This window comes from Dendrobates tinctorius, unplaced genomic scaffold, assembly GCF_039654945.1.
Source record: "Dendrobates tinctorius isolate UK_male_01 unplaced genomic scaffold, ASM3965494v1 ptg000154l, whole genome shotgun sequence".
NCBI lineage: Eukaryota > Metazoa > Chordata > Amphibia > Anura > Dendrobatidae > Dendrobates > Dendrobates tinctorius.
The window spans coordinates 11,467,377-11,486,184 of NW_027361821.1; positions in this window are offsets into that span (position 1 = coordinate 11,467,377).

An 18,808-nucleotide genomic window follows, 5' to 3' on the forward strand; every position below is an offset into this window, starting at 1 on the left:
GAAAATAAAAAATCTCTTTTTTTTCCACAAAAGTGATTTTTTAGCACCCAATTTTTTTATTTTCCCAAGGGTAACAGGAGAAATTAGACCCCCAATGTTGGTGTGCAATTGATCCTGAGCACGCTGATGCCCCATCTGTTGGGGCAAACCACTGTTTGGGCTCACAGCTGGGCTTGGAAGGGAGCACCTTTTGAGTTTTTGAACTCAAAATTGGCTGGAAACAATGGTGGCGCCATGTCACATTTGGAGACCCCCTGATGTGCCTAAATAGTGGAAACCCCTCAATTCTAGCTCCAACCCTAACCCCAACACACCTCTAACCCTAATCCCAACCCTAACCCTAATTCCAACCCTAATCCTAATCCCTAACCCTAATCCCAACCCTAATCCCAACTCTAACCCTAATCCTAACCCTAATTCCAACCCTAACCCTAATTCCAACCCTAATTCTAACCCTAACCCTAATTCCAACCCTGACCCTAACCCTAACCAAAAAATGAAAATAAATATATTTTCTTTATTTCATTATATTTCCCTAACTAATGGGGTGATAAAGGGGGGTTATTTATTTTTTTATTTTGATCACTGTGATAGGGCTTATCACAGTGATCAAAATGTACATTGAATAAATGAATGGAATCTGCCTGCTGGCAGATTCGGCGGGTGCACTGCGCATGCGCCCGCTATTTTCTTCCCGGTCCAAGATGGTGGCGCCCACTAGAGGATGCAGGAGGGCCAGAGGACCATTGGGAGGTACTGGGTTGGATTGGGGACCCTATTTCTCTCTCCTCAGTTGTGCAATCACATCAGAGGAGAGAGAAGGTAAATGCAAAATCACGGCTTTTTTGCGGTTGCCGTTATACGGTTAATAACGACGATAGCAAAAGCGGGGTCGGTAAAAACTGACCCGAGTCATGTTCTCTGGGGTCTCGGCTACCCCCGACAGCCGAGACCCCAGAGAAAATCCAACTCTGGGGGGCGCTATACACTTTTTCCCCAGCGCTGTGGTTTAAGTACCCTTAACTACCGTCATTAAAAGGTGTATTGGCGGTCAATAAGGGGTTAAAATGTAAGCTTACATTTCCCTTTATCCATCTCCCTCAAAATGTAAAACTGATGGGAAATTGCATTTATTTTGGTACGCAAATATTGCAGAAGTATATAATTTTACCTATCTATGAAAATTGATTGAAAATGCTTTAAAGGTATGTGCCCATGATCCGAAGTTGCTGTGGGTTTGACACTGTGCACTTATGCAGCGGCAAACTCACAGAGGCCAGCTGTTACAGCACTGTTGGTGGGATTTCTAGAAATCCCGTGTCCACCATCTGTTCATAGTCACCTGCGGATCACCTGCTGTAGAGAATCTATGGGGTATAGTCAAGAGGAAGTTAAGAGACACCAGACCCAACAATGCAGATGAGCTGAAGGCTGCTATCAAAGCAACCTGGGCTTCCATAACACCTCAGCAGTGCCACAGATTGATTGCCTCCAAGACACACCACCTTGATGCAGTAATTGATGCAAAATTAGCCCCGGCTAAGTATTGAGTGCATTTACTGAACATACATTTCAGGAGGCCAACATTTTGGATTTAAAATCCGTTTTTCAAGCTGGTGTTATAAAGTATTCTAATTTACTGTGATAATCATTTTTGGATTCTCATTGGCTGTAAGCCATAATCATCAACATTAACAGACATAAACACTTGAAATACATCACTCCATTTCTAATGACTCTATATAATATCCAAGTTTCACTTTTTCTATTGAAGAGTTGAAATAAATTAATTTTTTAATGATATTCTAATTTTTTTGAGAAGCATGTATATATTCAGTATATATAAATACATATTATATATATATACTGTATATATGCATCATACACACAACTGGATATAGAAATTTGTCTTATTTATTGCAATATTCCTGTGTCCTGTTGTGTATGAATTCGTGACTCCTCGGACGTCTGTAATACTATGCCTAATGAAGAGACCTTAGCATTGTCAAACACTTGCTATTTGTTATTGACTCCTCAGTTAACAATTAAAAGGCATCACCTATAAACCCTTATTTTAACAATGTGTCACTTATTGGGTCACCTTCTGTAGTTTTGACAGCATCACTATTTCATCAGCAGGAGAGGACTTGTAAGCCTGCTAAGTAGTCCTCGATATTTATGAAACAAACCCCACCACTGATTATAAGTTGTTTATGTACACTCTGCATAGGCAGAAAGTAGCCAATCATTGATGTGGATGGGATTATACAGAGTATTCAGAGCAGATAAAACAGTAATTTTGTAAAAAAGAGATACTGTACAGCAAGCTGCCTAATAAATTAGAGATCACCGGAACCAGGGTCTCTGTTCCTACATCATGCTGCTATTAGATGGGTAGCAAAAACTTGGTGACAGATTCCTTCTAAGCTGTACAGCATATATGGTGAAAATAAAAGTCGTATAACATAAACCTAGATTATATTTTTAGACATGAACACTTTTTTTTTTTTTTTAAAAATGCATTTTTATTATTACCTGAAATTCCCTGATTCCACGAGTGTGTCACTTAGTTCACTTGGTGCAGCATTTGTGACACATGTGCTTGATTTTTTGTTTTTTGATTTTTTGTGCTTTGCATGAAGCCCCCACCATCACCAGGCTCTGCATGTATATTGTCTATTGACATTGAGCTGTTTGACAGGAGAGTGCACATGGTGGGACAATGGATTACATGATCACCAGTCTGGCCGTGATAATATCCTAGTGATAAAACCTTCATTGTTTGCAAGAAACAGCACACAGCCTAATAAGTGACTCATCCCTTAATTTAGTGTTTTAACCCTTTGATCATGCTGTCTTCAGATTACATAACAAAATCCCGCTGACAGATTCCCTATAAGTGTAAAAGTAAAGCACATTCAGAAAAATTAAATTACATGGCAGACTCACGCATAAGACTTACCTGCAAGAAATATTGAAGCTTAACTTCTAGGAATAGATTAGCCAGATGCCAATATTGGAAGCTGAGAAATTGGAAATGTCAACATAAGAACATATTGATGTTTCAAAGAAAAAGGAAGCAAATACATTGACGAAGTTACCCTTAGGTCATTGAAGCAGTGTAATGTAAATAGATATTGAAAATCTAATTTGGGGGAAATGCAGAAAACCGTAATGACTCCCAAAGACACTAAACGACTAGGAAAACTTTATGTTCTCTTTTTTGGAAAGACAGTTACACTAAAGTTTTCAACCAACTTCTTTATGGGATCATCAATCCCACAAGGGTGATTATTCCTTATGATGCATACAACACATACAGTGGGGCAAAAAAGTATTTAGTCAGTCAGCAATAGTGCAAGTTCCACCACTTAAAAAGATGAGAGGCGTCTGTAATTTACATCATAGGTAGACCTCAACTATGGGAGACAAACTGAGAAAAAAAAATCCAGAAAATCACATTGTCTGGTTTTTTTTCATTTTATTTGCATATTATGGTGGAAAATAAGTATTTGGTCAGACACAAAATTTCATCTCAATACTTTGTGATATATCCTTTGTTGGCAATGACAGAGGTCAAACGTTTTCTGTAAGTCTTCACAAGGTTGCCACACACTGTTGTTGGTATGTTGGCCCATTCCTCCATGCAGATCTCCTCTAGAGCAGTGATGTTCTTGGCTTTTCGCTTGGCAACACGGACTTTCAACTCCCTCCAAAGGTTTTCTATAGGGTTGAGATCTGGAGACTGGCTAGGCCACTCCAGGGCCTTGTAATGCTTCTTACGAAGCCACTCCTTCGTTGCCCTGGCGGTGTGCTTTGGATCATTGTCATGTTGAAAGACCCAGCCACGTTTCATCATCAATGCCCTTGCTGATGGAAGGAGGTTTGCACTCAAAATCTCACGATACATGGCCCCATTCATTCTTTCATGTACCCGGATCAGTCGTCCTGGCCCCTTTGCAGAGAAACAGCCCCAAAGCATGATGTTTCCACCACCATGCTTTACAGTAGGTATGGTGTTTGATGGATGCAACTCAGTATTCTTTTTCCTCCAAACACGACAAGTTGTGTTTCTACCAAACAGTTCCAGTTTGGTTTCATCAGACCATAGGACATTCTCCCAAAACTCCTCTGGATCATCCAAATGCTCTCTAGCAAACATCAGACGGGCCCGGACATGTACAGGCTTAAGCAGTGGGACACGTCTGGCACTGCAGGATCTGAGTCCATGGTGGCGTAGTGTGTTACTTATGGTAGGCCTTGTTACATTGGTCCCAGCTCTCTGCAGTTCATTCACTAGGTCCCCCGCGTGGTTCTGGGATTTTTGCTCACCGTTCTTGTGATCATTCTGACCCCACGGGGTGGGATTTTGCGTGGAGCACCAGATCGAGGGAGATTATCAGTGGTCTTGTATGTCTTCCATTTTCTAATTATTGCTCCCACAGTTGATTTCTTCACTCCAAGCTGGTTGGCTATTGCAGATTCAGTCTTCCCAGCCTGGTGCAGGGCTACAATTTTGTTTCTGGTGTCCTTTGACAGCTCTTTGGTCTTCACCATAGTGGAGTTTGGAGTCAGACTGTTTGAGGGTGTGCACAGGTGTCTTTTTATACTGATAACAAGTTTAAACAGGTGCCATTACTACAGGTAATGAGTGAAGGAAAGAGGAGACTCTTAAAGAAGAAGTTACAGGTCTGTGAGAGCCAGAAATCTTGATTGCTTGTTTCTGACCAAATACTTATTTTCCACCATAATATGCAAATAATATACAACACACTAGAGACTTGCTAAATGTAAGAAGCACCTCCTCTACCTAGACCACTGCCACTAATAGCTGGAAAAACCTCTATCTAGAGGCATGCAAAAGCTTGCAAACATGGCCAGGGAGTTTGCGCCAATAATCCGGTTCATCACTAGATAGTAAGCAGCATGTGAAGTAAAAGAACACATTACCTGGATCCTAACAGCATAAAGGGTAGAGTGGGAGTCCCGTCATTCAGACCCCGATGTGCACGTTTCGCCCTGCTTCCTAAGGGGGCGTGTCTGAACAATGGGTGTGCAACCTTAAATATGAGCATTACCCAATAGGGATGCTGCCTTAATTGGCCCATATGGTATGCTAGCGCATGCGCCGACGGAGCACAGTTCCTATGAATGGCGGCATGCAGATGCAGTCACGGTGGACCTCCCACAGACACCGCGTAAGGCCGGCGTCAAACTAGAGAGGAATACGGACGAGAGGCGTTAAAAAAGCGCATTGCACACGGACCAATGGGGTAGCTCCCATCAGCCGTATTTTTCTCGTGTATTTTCTATGGTCTGTGCCAATCGCAGCATGCTGCGATTGTCAGCGTATTACGACCGTAGTACGCCAATGCAAGTCTATGGGTGCGCAAAAAAAGCATTACACACGGACCACCTGTGTGACTTGCGAGAAATACGCAAGACTTCTCCTGGTGACAGGAAATGGGCCAATCCATCATCAGGAAGCTTAGACATGCAAATTAGCTCAAAAAGCGCTCCAGACATCAAGGAAGTGTGCCTCCACGGAGTACAGCATCATGGCACCCTACCAGAATCTGAATGTGGAGCTGCTATTTGTTCTTGTTCAGGATCGCCCGGAATTATGGGACCAACGGGATGCACATTATGCTGACCGGGCAAGAAAGGTGGCTGCACGGAGGCGCATATGTCGCAAAATGTTCCCTAATTTTGGTGATCGGCCACGTGAGGAGCAGCAGCACATAAGTACATGCACATAAATTATGTATGTCAAATTACCTGCCATTAAAAAATTATTTTACAAGTAGGCCCCCCACATCCTGTGCTTCTGATATTGGGCTCTTGTGGCTTGTAAATTATTTTTGGACCCACTGTTTGACCCTGAGAGAATGCTACCCTGTCCCCAAGCTCTTCATAATGCCTAGCAAAAACAGTTTAAAGAGTTGCTAATTGCCACATGAGCTACTGTGACCCTGTGCATCTGGCCTGGTTGCACCAATGCTATATGCCACCCTGGGGAGAACTCACACCCTAGTAGGCCACATGACTTTGATACTAGTTCAAAAACTTGTTTTAGGCAAATTGTAATTTTTCATTCTTTTATGCCACATTGCAGTCGAAGATGTGATAAGACGATGGCGCAGCATCCGTGACCATTAACGCTGTGAGCGCCAGCAGCGGCCAAGAAGTGGTTCTGCGGCCCACACAAAGCGGAAATATGTTTATTTTGACCGCCTCTCGTTCTTCGCTCCAATTATGGATCTCAGACCATAAGTATACCAAAAACACCACATGACACAAATGCTTTATAGGGCCCAATCAAAAATTTCCTTTTTCTATATTTTATATTTAATCACAGAACTCAGTCTAACATCACTGAAAGGGAGACAGGGTCTGATTCAGAGGCCATCATCGATCCTGTAGGTGGAGGGGTTGAGGTGTCTGGCACATCTTGTGACCTTCCAAGGAGCCAGGCCCAAGTGACTTCTCCTGCTCGACTTGATCCTGCCCTAGAACCTGGCCCGTCACCAGAAACACCACCACCAGGAGCAGAGCCACTTCAAGGACCGGCAGCTGCATCACCACCCGACATCCAGGATGAACAGGGCAACAGCAGCAGCCCAACTCTTTGGCTAGAGGGCTCCCCCCAGCCTGCTGTGCTATCCAGGTGACGTAGACGAAGGCGCCATATCCCTGCCACTGATACCAGGACCAATGTGGATCAAATGTGGACCTGGGGACCAAAATTCTCTTACCAGAGTTGCCACTGATGATGGGGAGGAGGAGTACTCACACAGCCTTGCCCATTTTTTTGTTCCCTTCCCTGTGAGGTGTGGCTACATGTGCAAGAATCCATTCAGATCCTAATTGATGCAAGCACACCCCCCAATACCCCTTATGAGGTGTTTGAGTTTCTGGAGAGGTGGCAGTTGTCACCCAGGAATCTCATGCGTCTTAACCCACACCCCCAAGTGCTTGCTCAATCAGGGTCTTTGGATCCTTCTACACATGGGCCTACACCTCACACCCAACCCCCTACCCAACATTGGCAACATCATTCCCAAATGTCAGGGTATAACCCAGCACACCAATATGGCAACTTGTTCCCAGTCAATGTTGGAGGCTGGTCCCATTCTGGTTGGGATGATGTGGCCATTTTGGTGGTTTAGACTCACAGCCCTACCAGCCCCAAAAGGAGAGTCGTCTCCAATATCATAGTGCCCAGTATCCACCTCAAGCCCATGAGCCAGCCCACTACCTCCATCATGGTCAAGAATATGACCACACACAGGCCGAGGGCCAAGTTGGCCAAACTAGCCATCAGGCAACAAAAGGTGGGCTGCCACCTTCTCCCCCCTACATACTACAATTTATAAGTTTGTGTGTATTTTGTGGTTAATGCTGTATTGTAACATTTTAACAGTTTTTTTGCTTCTAAGGCCAATTATGGCCATTTTGCTAAATAACATATGGCTTCACAAGGCCTTTTAAAAAAAGGATACATAAAAAGTTTTAACTTTCAATTGTTGTTGTCTTTATCAATGATGCACTTACATCACGACATGCTGCCATATGCTTACACATTGATTTAGAAACAGAGAAAAGACATAAGGGGTTGTAATATATATAGTTTCCCAAAGGCCAAGAAGAAAAATTTACAACATAGACACAGTCTGACCCACGCACAACACCAGCAGAGGAGGAGCAATCATGTATCCTGGTGAAGTTATGGCGAACGCCACATGCTTTAATTACTTCATTTACATTTTGTTCACTCAGCTGAATGGCAGACTGTAGGACCCGCCATTTGGCCCAATGAATGCCAAAGGAACACTCCACCAGTCGCCGAGCACGTGATAGGCGCAAGTTACAAATTCAGCACCGATGGATCCTGGTAGCTGGCGTGGTGTGGTAGGACCAACTGGTTGGCGTGTAGCCGCCAACCCATAATGGAAGTATTGAAGACTTTAGAGTCTCCCGTCCTTCCATAGGCCCCAATGTCAACAATTATAAACTTGTATTGAGGGTCAGCCAGAGCCAACAATACAACAGAAAAGTATTATTTATAATTGAAGAATTGTGAGCCAGAGTTCGGCAGCTTACGCACCCGGATATGTTTGCCATCAAGGGCCCCAATACAATTAGGAAACTGGCATTCCTCCTCAAAGTCCCTTGATATCCTCAACCAGTCTTCCATCCTGGGTTGGGGCATGACGAGTTGATAGTCTTGACCATATTTGACTACATGTATACCTGACTATGCCAGAAATGGTAGATCTGGCAATGAGAAACTCATGGTGGAGGGCGACATAAGACAGGCCAGTGGACAGGAAGCTGAAGAACAGCAGAAATGGAACATTTTAGAATGCACAAATTAACAAAACACCAGGTACAGTACATACATACCAAACTTGTTAGTGATTCATATCTACTAGCACACATATATTTGGTTGCACAATCACTACATGATATTCAGTACATATTACACATAACATTCTGGTCTGTAAGTTTATATATATCTGGAATAAGATGAGGGCATTAAACTTAGGACAAAATAAAAAACTTACTTTGGGCAACACATCATGAACATAGAGAATGTGGTTGTGTAGTACATACCGTAATGTGAGTAGAAGTCGCTCTTCTGCAGATATAGCTTTGTGCATCCTTGTGTCTTGAAAGGTTATCCCAGGATCCCAGGGCGCACTGTCTCCAAGAGTAGATCAAATGTTGCAAGGCTCATGCGACAGGATTTGTAAAATTTTTCCGGATGATCTCACAGAGAAGAATAGAGGGGCTAAAAATGACCTCTTGTGAGTCGTTGCCTCAAAAGTGGATGGACCCACATGCGTCTCCTCCTCCTCAGATCGACAATCACTGGGTATGGCTGGCCAAAGCGCCTGGACAAAACCCAGTTGAAGAGAACACGGTCAGTTGGGGTGAACTGAAGTGTGTCAGACATGTTTGCTAACAACCAGCAAAACACCAACACAAGCACAGCACCAAAATGGGCAGATTGGAGGCTGCCACCTGATGTTGAGGCAATAAATAGGGTGGGTGCTGATGATTTAAATTATGTGCAGGCCTCAAAACCGTTAAATGTCCATTTTGCAAGGTTACATGAGAAAAATACCCGGCCACACCCTGACATCGGATGACATACGGAGCACTATTTAGGGACCATTTATGCATATTACGGACGTAAAATACGGTCCGTATTTTTCTACCTTGTGTGTGACTCCAGCCTAATATAATGCGGTCAGAATTTGTGGAGCCAGCATAAAGACCGCTGTCTGAATGACACGGGTGCACACAAGCCCGCGCATGCGCACTGGACCAAATGGAGTTGAAAGCCAGAATGAATAAGGGGATATACACACAATATCTTACTGAGTGTATGTGAACACATGAAGTGCAACTACCCTATAGAAATAAGACCTAAACTGATATATATCTTATAAATAAAATAAAGTGAACAAATGTGCATACAGTGTATGTTAACTTTATATAAAAAGATATCTAACCTATATATATGCATTGTCAATAAAGATACAAAATACAGTGAGATTGTACAATAAAGTACCCAAAGTGGCTAAAGTGACTATGTGCGAATAAAAAAATATTCAGGATTGAGAGTCCTCAGTAGTTGATACCTTTTAATGGCTAACTGAAAAGATGGTAACACATTGCAAGCTTTCAAGACTACTCAGGTCTCAGGTGTATGTGCGAATAAATAACACTCCTTTTGATAAAAGGAAAAACAAATCCCAAGAAAGATGTACTACTATAACTCCTTTTCCAGAAAAAATGCCGAATTGACCCCTAAAACACTACAGACCAGACTTGTTAAAGTCTTGATATCATCTTAAGCCCTCAAGTACTGGATCTAAACCCAATGAGAAAGTAATCAATTAAAAAAAAACATTTTGAATTTTAGATTTTTATATTTTTAATTCTCACGGCACCCCAAACTAAACTTTTCTGATCCAATCACAAAGAGATTAAATAGGACTTCCCAAAGATTCTCCTATGTCAAGTGAAAAAATACTCCACCAAAATATATCACTAGACAATGCATATAAAATAAAATCTGTGACTTTGGTGGATTTTTCTCTCTCTTGATGACCCAGGAAAGGACCTAGTTCCATCCAAGAAAAAATTTCTTCTTGTCTTATATTTGGGATAAACCATAAATTTTCTTCCATAAAGGTGTCTTGAAGGGATGTTCTTCTTGTATAGTATTTCGGATGAACCAGACTTTGAGTTCTTCTCCCATGAGGCACATCACCATGGAATGATCAGCTCAGCACGACCCATATCAAAAAAATGAAAAAAATGAATAAATACAACTAAAAAACACATATATAATGAAAACACACAAAGTAAAGAATTTAATGAAAATTACTTTTAGAGAACACTTAGCACATATTTAATATACATAAAATGTTATCAATGTCTTATTGAACGTTACAAAAGTGTTTAGCAAGTAGCAATGATAGATCAGTTATTTCAATTGCTTCCTGTCATGTGACATTAGAGGTATTATCATATGAAAAAAAATCATTTCTGCAAACGTTCACATGCCATCTTCCAACTAGAGTGACTTTTCTGAAAATAACTAAGACACTTTTTAATTATGCACTGTATATCTGACCAAAGCCATATATAATATTGTTAAAAAAATGGCTGTCATATTTTTGCTGTTCATAAAGTTTGTAAAATCATCAACTATACCCACTGGCGCTCCACCTTATAATGAAGGACTACTAAAATAGCTGCAAGTGAAAACAGGCACTGTGCAAATCCTGTTACATAAATTACAAACAAAAATCCAAAATAAAATTCACTACGCTTATACTCAAAAAACCTAAAATGGATATATGCCAAAAAAATCATTGTACCATAAAGGTACTCTATATATTGACCCCTCAACGCTGCTGCCAAATAGTGGCAGACTGAATAACAGACAGTAATTGACAATAATTATACCGCAGAGGTACTGTGTAAATTAACCCCTCACCGCTGTTAACGGGTAGCGGTAAGCTTAGACACTTACTTGTGAGGTTGTAGAACAAAGTTGCTAAGTTTCGCTGTTAGGCAGTGTATCGTCGTGTGGCATGAAAGAGAGCGCTCCCAGTGTGCCGCTGATTACTGGCGTCCGACTGACATGCGGAAGATAAGGGCGGGGAGCGTGAAAAAGCAGAGGCTGACGGCGGGCTCCAGCCGAAGCACCGCTGTCCACACACTGCAAGGCGCAGGAAACTGGGGGTGTGACGTCACGTAGCTAGCTGCTGAGCTGGACGGGTAGTGCTGGGGGTCAATACTGAATGACGCATTTCGAAGGACATGGTCCCTCTTCATCAAGGTTACAGGTATTGGCCCCAATCCGTCCTAATAACCCCCTGCCTCCAGGTTTAGCTCCACCCTCCCTGTTGGAGTAATATGCTCCCTCTGTGAATGTGGTTGTATGGACTAGTGGTTGCAGAAAAATGGCATAAATAAGAGATTGAATACAATAAATGAGAAATTAAATATAATGTGCAATATATATTAGAATGGTTGGGCAAGTAAAAAATGAAATAAAATATACGAGTTAAACTAGATCTATACTTTATTAGGTTATTAATAGAGTTGAGCGACTTTTGCTTTTTTAGGGTCGCTTTTCGTTTCGTGAAACCCGACTTTTCCAAAAGTCGGGTCGAGCAAGCTCGTCCGATTATAGGGAAAAGTCAGGGTCGTCCCGAAACACGAAACCCAATGTAAGTCAATGGGGAATAAAAGTCGGCAGTGAGAGGAGGACAGGAAACACACCTACAGTGCCCATTTGAATGCCAAAAGCATCAATTCTTCTTACTTAAGCTTGTCAACCTTAATTAACTTCATAATACAAGTTACGCACTGAAAAATGGGGGTTATTTGGCTAAATTTGTGGGGGGGGAGGGCTGGCTGCAGGTTTTCATCTGCCCTGGGCGAAAGAGCGCCCCTTTAACACATACCACAACTCATCATGCTCCGATACGGCAGAGAAATAGCGGTATAGTACAATGAAAAATACCTCACTTTTTACATCTCATGACGAGGCCCATCTATTTCTCCATACAAAATCATTGGTCCCATATAATGTTTGAAACAGTATATGATGAGCTCCACATAATGCTACAGTATATGTTGGTCCCCATGGATGAAGCTCCACTGTCTTATGGGCCCAAATAATGCTCCAAACATAATGGGCCCCATTTCTACTGCTCTAGTGTATAATGGGCCCTGTAAATGCTGCTCCAGTGTCTGATGTCCACCTTTGGAAAGTTCCAGTGTATGGTGGGCCCCATCTATCATTCTCCAGAGTATAGTGCTCCCCAAAAATTACTGTCCCAACATAGAAAACAATCAAATAAGTCTCCTCGCTAGGGAATCCCTGTACTTGTCTGGACTGGTGCTGTAGCTTGCTTAACAGCTCGCCAGCCGTTCTCACGCCCAGTATGGATTGCACGTGATTGCACAAAGGTTAGAAAGGGTACCGTATCCCTGGATAACATGTATGGATAGCGTACACATTCAAAATATATGTCTATACAGCATGAGGCAGGCTCAGACGGTGTTAGGCCCAGTATGGATTGCACGTCATTGCACAAAGGTTAGAAGGGGTACCGTATCCCCGGATAACATGTATGGATAGCGTACACATTCAAAATATATGTCTATACAGCATGAGGCAGGCTCAGACGGTGTTAGGCCCAGTATGGATTGCACGTCATTGCACAAAGGTTAGAAGGGGTACCGTATCCCCGGATAACATGTATGGATAGCGTACACATTCAAAATATATGTCTATACAGCATGAGGCAGCCTCAGACGGTGTTAGGCCCAGTATGGATTGCACGTCATTGCACAAAGGTTAGAAGGGGTACCGTATCCCCGGATAACATGTATGGATAGCGTACACATTCAAAATATATGTCTATACAGCATGAGGCAGGCACAGACGGTGTTAGGCCCAGTATGGATTGCACGTCATTGCACAAAGGTTAGAAGGGGTACCGTATCCCCGGATAACATGTATGGATAGCGTACACATTCAAAATATATGTCTATACAGCATGAGGCAGGCTCAGACGGTGTTAGGCCCAGTATGGATTGCACGTCATTGCACAAAGGTTAGAAGGGGTACCGTATCCCCGGATAACATGTATGGATAGCGTACACATTCAAAATATATGTCTATACAGCATGAGGCAGGCTCAGACCGTGTTAGGCCCAGTATGGATTGCACGTCATTGCACAAAAGTTAGAAGGGGTACCGTATCCCCGGATAACATGTATGGATAGCGTACACATTCAAAATATATGTCTATACAGCATGAGGCAGGCTCAGACGGTGTTAGGCCCAGTATGGATTGCACGTCATTGCACAAAGGTTAGAAGGGGTACCGTATCCCCGGATAACATGTATGGATAGCGTACACATTCAAAATATATGTCTATACAGCATGAGGCAGGCTCAGACGGTGTTAGGCCCAGTATGGATTGCACGTCATTGCACAAAGGTTAGAAGGGGTACCGTATCCCCGGATAACATGTATGGATAGCGTACACATTCAAAATATATGTCTATACAGCATGAGGCAGGCTCAGACGGTGTTAGGCCCAGTATGGATTGCACGTCATTGCACAAAGGTTAGAAAGGGTACTGTATCCCCGGATAACATGTATGGATAGCGTACACATTCAAAATATATGTCTCAGGAGGCAGGCTCAGACGGTGTCAGGCACAGTATGGATTTGACCGCCCAGATTACACAGCGGAGGAGCAGGGAGAGGTAAAGATTGCAAATGCTGGGGCCCTGGCCAAGCAAGGGGGGCCCACTCGTGGGCGTCGGTACTGGCACTGGGCCCCTCATAGTACAGCGGTGTGTCTGACGGCGGGTGTGCACCACCACCGTCAGAGACACTTGATTGCACTATGAGGGACCCTGTGCCAGTGCCCGCGCCCAAGAGTCGGCCTACCCACCTGTCCAGGGCAACGGCACTCGCACGGTGTCGTGCGCTAGGTGGTGACCCCGGCCATGGGGGGGAGGCAGCACAGTTAGGGAGTTTTAAAAAGTGGCATATGTTGATGTTGGACATTCAACTGATGCAAAAGGCGAAATAGGTGAAGTACCAGGAAGAGGTGGACCAAAGCAAGCCATTTTTCTGTCACCCTATGTGTCATCAGGGGAAGGTGGGACAAAATCCTTGGAAACCCATGCGTGGTTCATTTTAATGAAGGTTAGATCATCCACATTTTGGGTTGACAGACGGGTCCTTTTTTCTGTCAGGATTGATCCAGCTGCACTGAAGACTCTTTCCGATATCACACTTGCAGCTGGGCAAGCGAGCTCCTGTAAGGCATATTGGGCCAATTCAGGCCAGGTGTCCAGTTTAGCGGCCCAATAGTCAAAGGGGAATGACCTGTGTGGGAGAACATCGATATGGGAGGAAAAGTAGTTTGTAACCATAGTTGACAACTGCTGTCTCCTGTCACTTTCCATCGATGCAGTATTACCAGTTGTGTGAGCGGTATTTGAAAAATCAGTCCACAACATTGTCATGAAACCCCTGTCTCCAACGCCACTTCTGCAGTGTGCACCACGAACACCTCTGCCAAGCTGCCCCCGGCCCGTACGGCTCGTGTGAGAACCATCACCGCTGCTGTGTGCTGGGAATGCCTCAAGCAACCGATTTACCAGAGTTGCTTGTTTATTAGCCAATATTAGGTCAAGGTTCTCCTGTGGCATAATGTTTTGTAATTTGCCTTTATAGCGTGGATCCAGGATGCTGGCCAACCAGTAGTCATCATCGTTCATCATTTTGGCAATGCGGGGGTCCCTTTTTAGGATCCGCAAGGCATAATCTGACATGTGGGCCAATGTTCCCGGTGTCAATGATGCACTGCGAGTGCTGGGTGGAGGAGCACTTTCTGGCAAATCCACATCCCTCCAGTCATGCACAAACCCTGTACCAGACCTTGCCACGCCAACATTTTCACTTGCCCCACGAGATGCATCATCCTCCCCTAAGTAATCATCCCCATCATCCTCCTCCTCCTCCTCCTCCTCTTCTTCCTCCACCTCGTCCAGGAGAGGTCCCTGAGCAGACAATGGCTGAATGTCATCAAGGATTCCCTCCTCCTCTTCCTCCTCATCAACATTGGCTGCAGACGCCTGCTCCTTAAGGTGCGTCAAAGTTTGCATGAGCAGACGCATAAGTGGGATGCTCATGCTTAGGATGGCGTCGTCTGCGCTTACCAGCCGTGTGCATTCCTCAAAACACTGAAGGACTTTACAAAGGTCTTTCAGCTTCGACCACTGCACGCCTGTCAACTCCATGTCTGCTCTCAAAGTGCCTGGCCGTGTATCCTCCCACAAATGCATTATGGCCTGCCTCTGCTCGCACAGCCGCTCCACCATGTGCAGGGTGGAGTTCCACCTTGTTGCAATGTCGATAATGAGGCGGTGGTTGGGAAGGTGGAGCAATCGCTGCAGCTTCTGCATACGAACGGAGTGTACAGGCGACCGGCGGATGTGCGCGCACAGTCTTCGCACCTTCTGGAGCAGGGCTGTTAACTCCGGATAATTTTTGAGGAAGCACTGCACCACCAGGTTCAAGGTGTGAGCCAAGCAAGGTATATGGCTGAGTTTTGAAAGGGCTATGGCTGCCACAAAATTACGGCCGTTATCACTAACTACCTTGCCTGCCTCAAGATGTACACTGCCCAGCCATGACTCAGTTTGTCACTTCAAGTACTCGGCCAGCACCTCGGCGGTGTGTCTGTCGCCCAAACACATCATCTGCAACACAGCCTGCTGACGCTTTCCACTAGCTGCTCGATAGGGGGACACATCGTGTGCAACAGTGGCAGCTGCAGATGGAGTGCTCGTACGACTGCGCTCTGTGGACGAGCTGTCGCTTCTGGAGGAGGAGGAGGAGGAGGAGGGTCGAACGCCTACAGCCAACTGTTTCCTATACCGTGGGCTAGGCAGCACTGTCCCACCACCGCTGTCCCCTGTGGACCCTGCATCCACCACATTAACCCAGTGCGCAGTGATGGACACGTAACGGCCCTGGCCATGCCGACTGGACCATGCTTCAGTTGTGAGGTGCACCTTTCCGCTCACTGACTGCTTGAGTGCATGGACAATGCGGTCTTTCACATGATGGTGGAGGGCTGGGATGGCTTTGCGAGAGAAGAAGTGGCGACTGGGTAGGTCATAGCGTGGTACTGCATAGGCCATGAGTTCGCGGAAAGCTGTGCTTTCCACCAACCGAAAGGGCATCATCTCAAACGAGATTAGTTTGGCAATGTGGGCGTTCAAACCCAGTGTACGCGGATGAGAGACTGAGTACTTTCTTGACCTACTCATAGTGTCTGGGAGGGTGAGCTGGACTTGAGAGCTACATATGGTGGAAGTAGCGGTGGACAGGGCGGACTGAGAGAGGGTTGATGATGGTGATGGAGTTGGTGTTCTTTCTGATGGCCTAGAATCAGTCTTTCATTGATATAACAGTGGGATTCCCTGACTGCTGTGGCCTTGCAACGACACCTCAACATTTGCTGCTGTGCTAACCGGTGGGCTTACAGTGGGGGAAACAATGTAGCGTTGCTGACTACCTTCGTTGTTAAATGTCTAAGCATGCAACTGGTATTCAAATTTTTCAGATTTTTCCCTCGGCTAAAGGTCTTTGCGCACTTCTTACAGATAACCTTGGCCTGATCATGAGGATTTTGTTCAAAAAAGTGCCACACTGCACTCTTCCTACTTTGGAAGACATTTTGCGGCCTAGCACGCTGTGATCTTTTGACCCTCTGGACAAGCTGTCCAGCAACTCTTTTGATGTTTGGAACCTGTCTTTGGAGTGCTCCAGGCCTGCCAGATAACAGCTGTTGCGATGTCGATGTCTGCTGTGGATGCTCCTCATCTGAGCTATTGGAAGCAGCACCCTCTTCCCCCAATGGATGCCAATCTGGGTCAACAACTGGGTCATCCATCACCTCCTCTTCTATGTCATGTGCACCTTTCTCTGTGTCACCGTGTATGGTGGTATAGTGTGCGGGAAGGGGCACCTGAGTCTCATCAGGGTCAAAATCTGGCTCTGTACACTGCGAGGACAATGTAGTGCTCTGAGTGAATGTACCAGCAGAATCATCCATCAGCAGCTGTGCGTCAGTGCACTCCATGTCAGATTCATCTTGGCCTGGGTAATTCACCATTTGACTTGATAATCCAGGCATGGTATGTGAAAACAGCTCCATGGAGTAATCAGTAGTATGGCCTGCGTCATCCTTCAATCTTGGTTGGGGTGAAGGACACAAGGAAAGGTGTGGTTCATGAACATGAGCCTCCAATGACGACTCAGTGCTTTTACTTTTTACAACTGAAGAAGAGGAGGCGATAGAGCTGGAGGCTGAGTCAGCAATGTAAGACAAAACTTTTTCCTGATGCTCTGCCTTTAAAAGCGGTTTGCCAACTCCTAGAAAACTAAGCGTTCGAGTCCTTATGTAGCCAGACGATGACGCAGGGTCAGCACCTCCTGCATTCGGTCCTATTTTGCTCTTGCCACTACCATCAGATCCACCACCAACACCATCATTACCAGCAGCCAACCCCTGCCCAATTCCACGGCCTCTTCCACCAGCCTTCCTCATTTTTGGTAGAAATGTAGACAAAATCCAACAAACTATATAGTAATGTAAAACAAGGTACAAGGTGTCTATAGGACAGGGGAGTTTTAGAATTTCTGCACACACTTGTGGACAGTGGACACTTGTGGATTGTGTGCGGCCCACTGATATCTGAGCGATATGTGACACGCTCGATGGCACAGCTGCCTGTGACCAAAGTGACGAGAGGATAATGGAGATTTTGAATCTCTGCGTACACTTTTGGACACTGGACACTTGTGGATTGTGTGCGGCCCACTGATATCTGAGCGCTATGTGACATGCTCGATGGCACAGCTGCCTGTGACCAAAGTGACGAGAGGATAAGGGAGATTGGATTGCTTTTAAAAAAGCAGTTTGCGGAGCAGTGGGTAAACAGCAATGCCAGCGTGTCAGGAAGCCTTAAAAGGCAGCCCAACAACCAACACCACTGATACACCACAATATAGCCTCCCCTTGCACTGCACACACAGTGACTTGTGTGTTGTGCAGGCCAAATCGCTAGCAGCAGAAGCAGTTTTTTTGTCTTCTTCCCTGCCTAACGCTCTCCCTACAGAATCAGCAGCAACCTCTCCCTATACTAAGATCGGCAGAAGTAAGATGGCGGTCAGCGTGCATGCCCTTTTATACCCCCTGTGACGCCCACCAAAGCAAGCCAATCGCTTGCATGCCCTTCTGAAAGATGGTGGTGACCCGTGCCTATGTCATCACGTTGCCCACAGTGTCCGTGGATCCTGATTGGCTGAAAAAGAGCGCAAAACAAACTTTTGAAACGCGACTTTGGCGCGTAAGTCGCCGACCTCGTGGCCGACCTCATCCTAGGGTCGGGTTTCGTTTCATGAAACCCGACTTTGCAAAAAGTCGGCGACTTTTGAATTTTTTCGACCCCTTTCGCTCAACTCTAGTTATTAATATAAAAATAAAATATATATACAAAGCACCAAATAACCACTAAGAAATAATACATATACTAAGTTGCACTGTTTAAAAAAGGCAAAAGACAAGAAAAGGAAAAGAGTAGAAAAGTATTAATACTGTAGATAGAAGGATCCTCGTACATTAAAAATAAGGTGAATAAAAACTTCCATAAATCCCATGTATCAATTTTGGAAA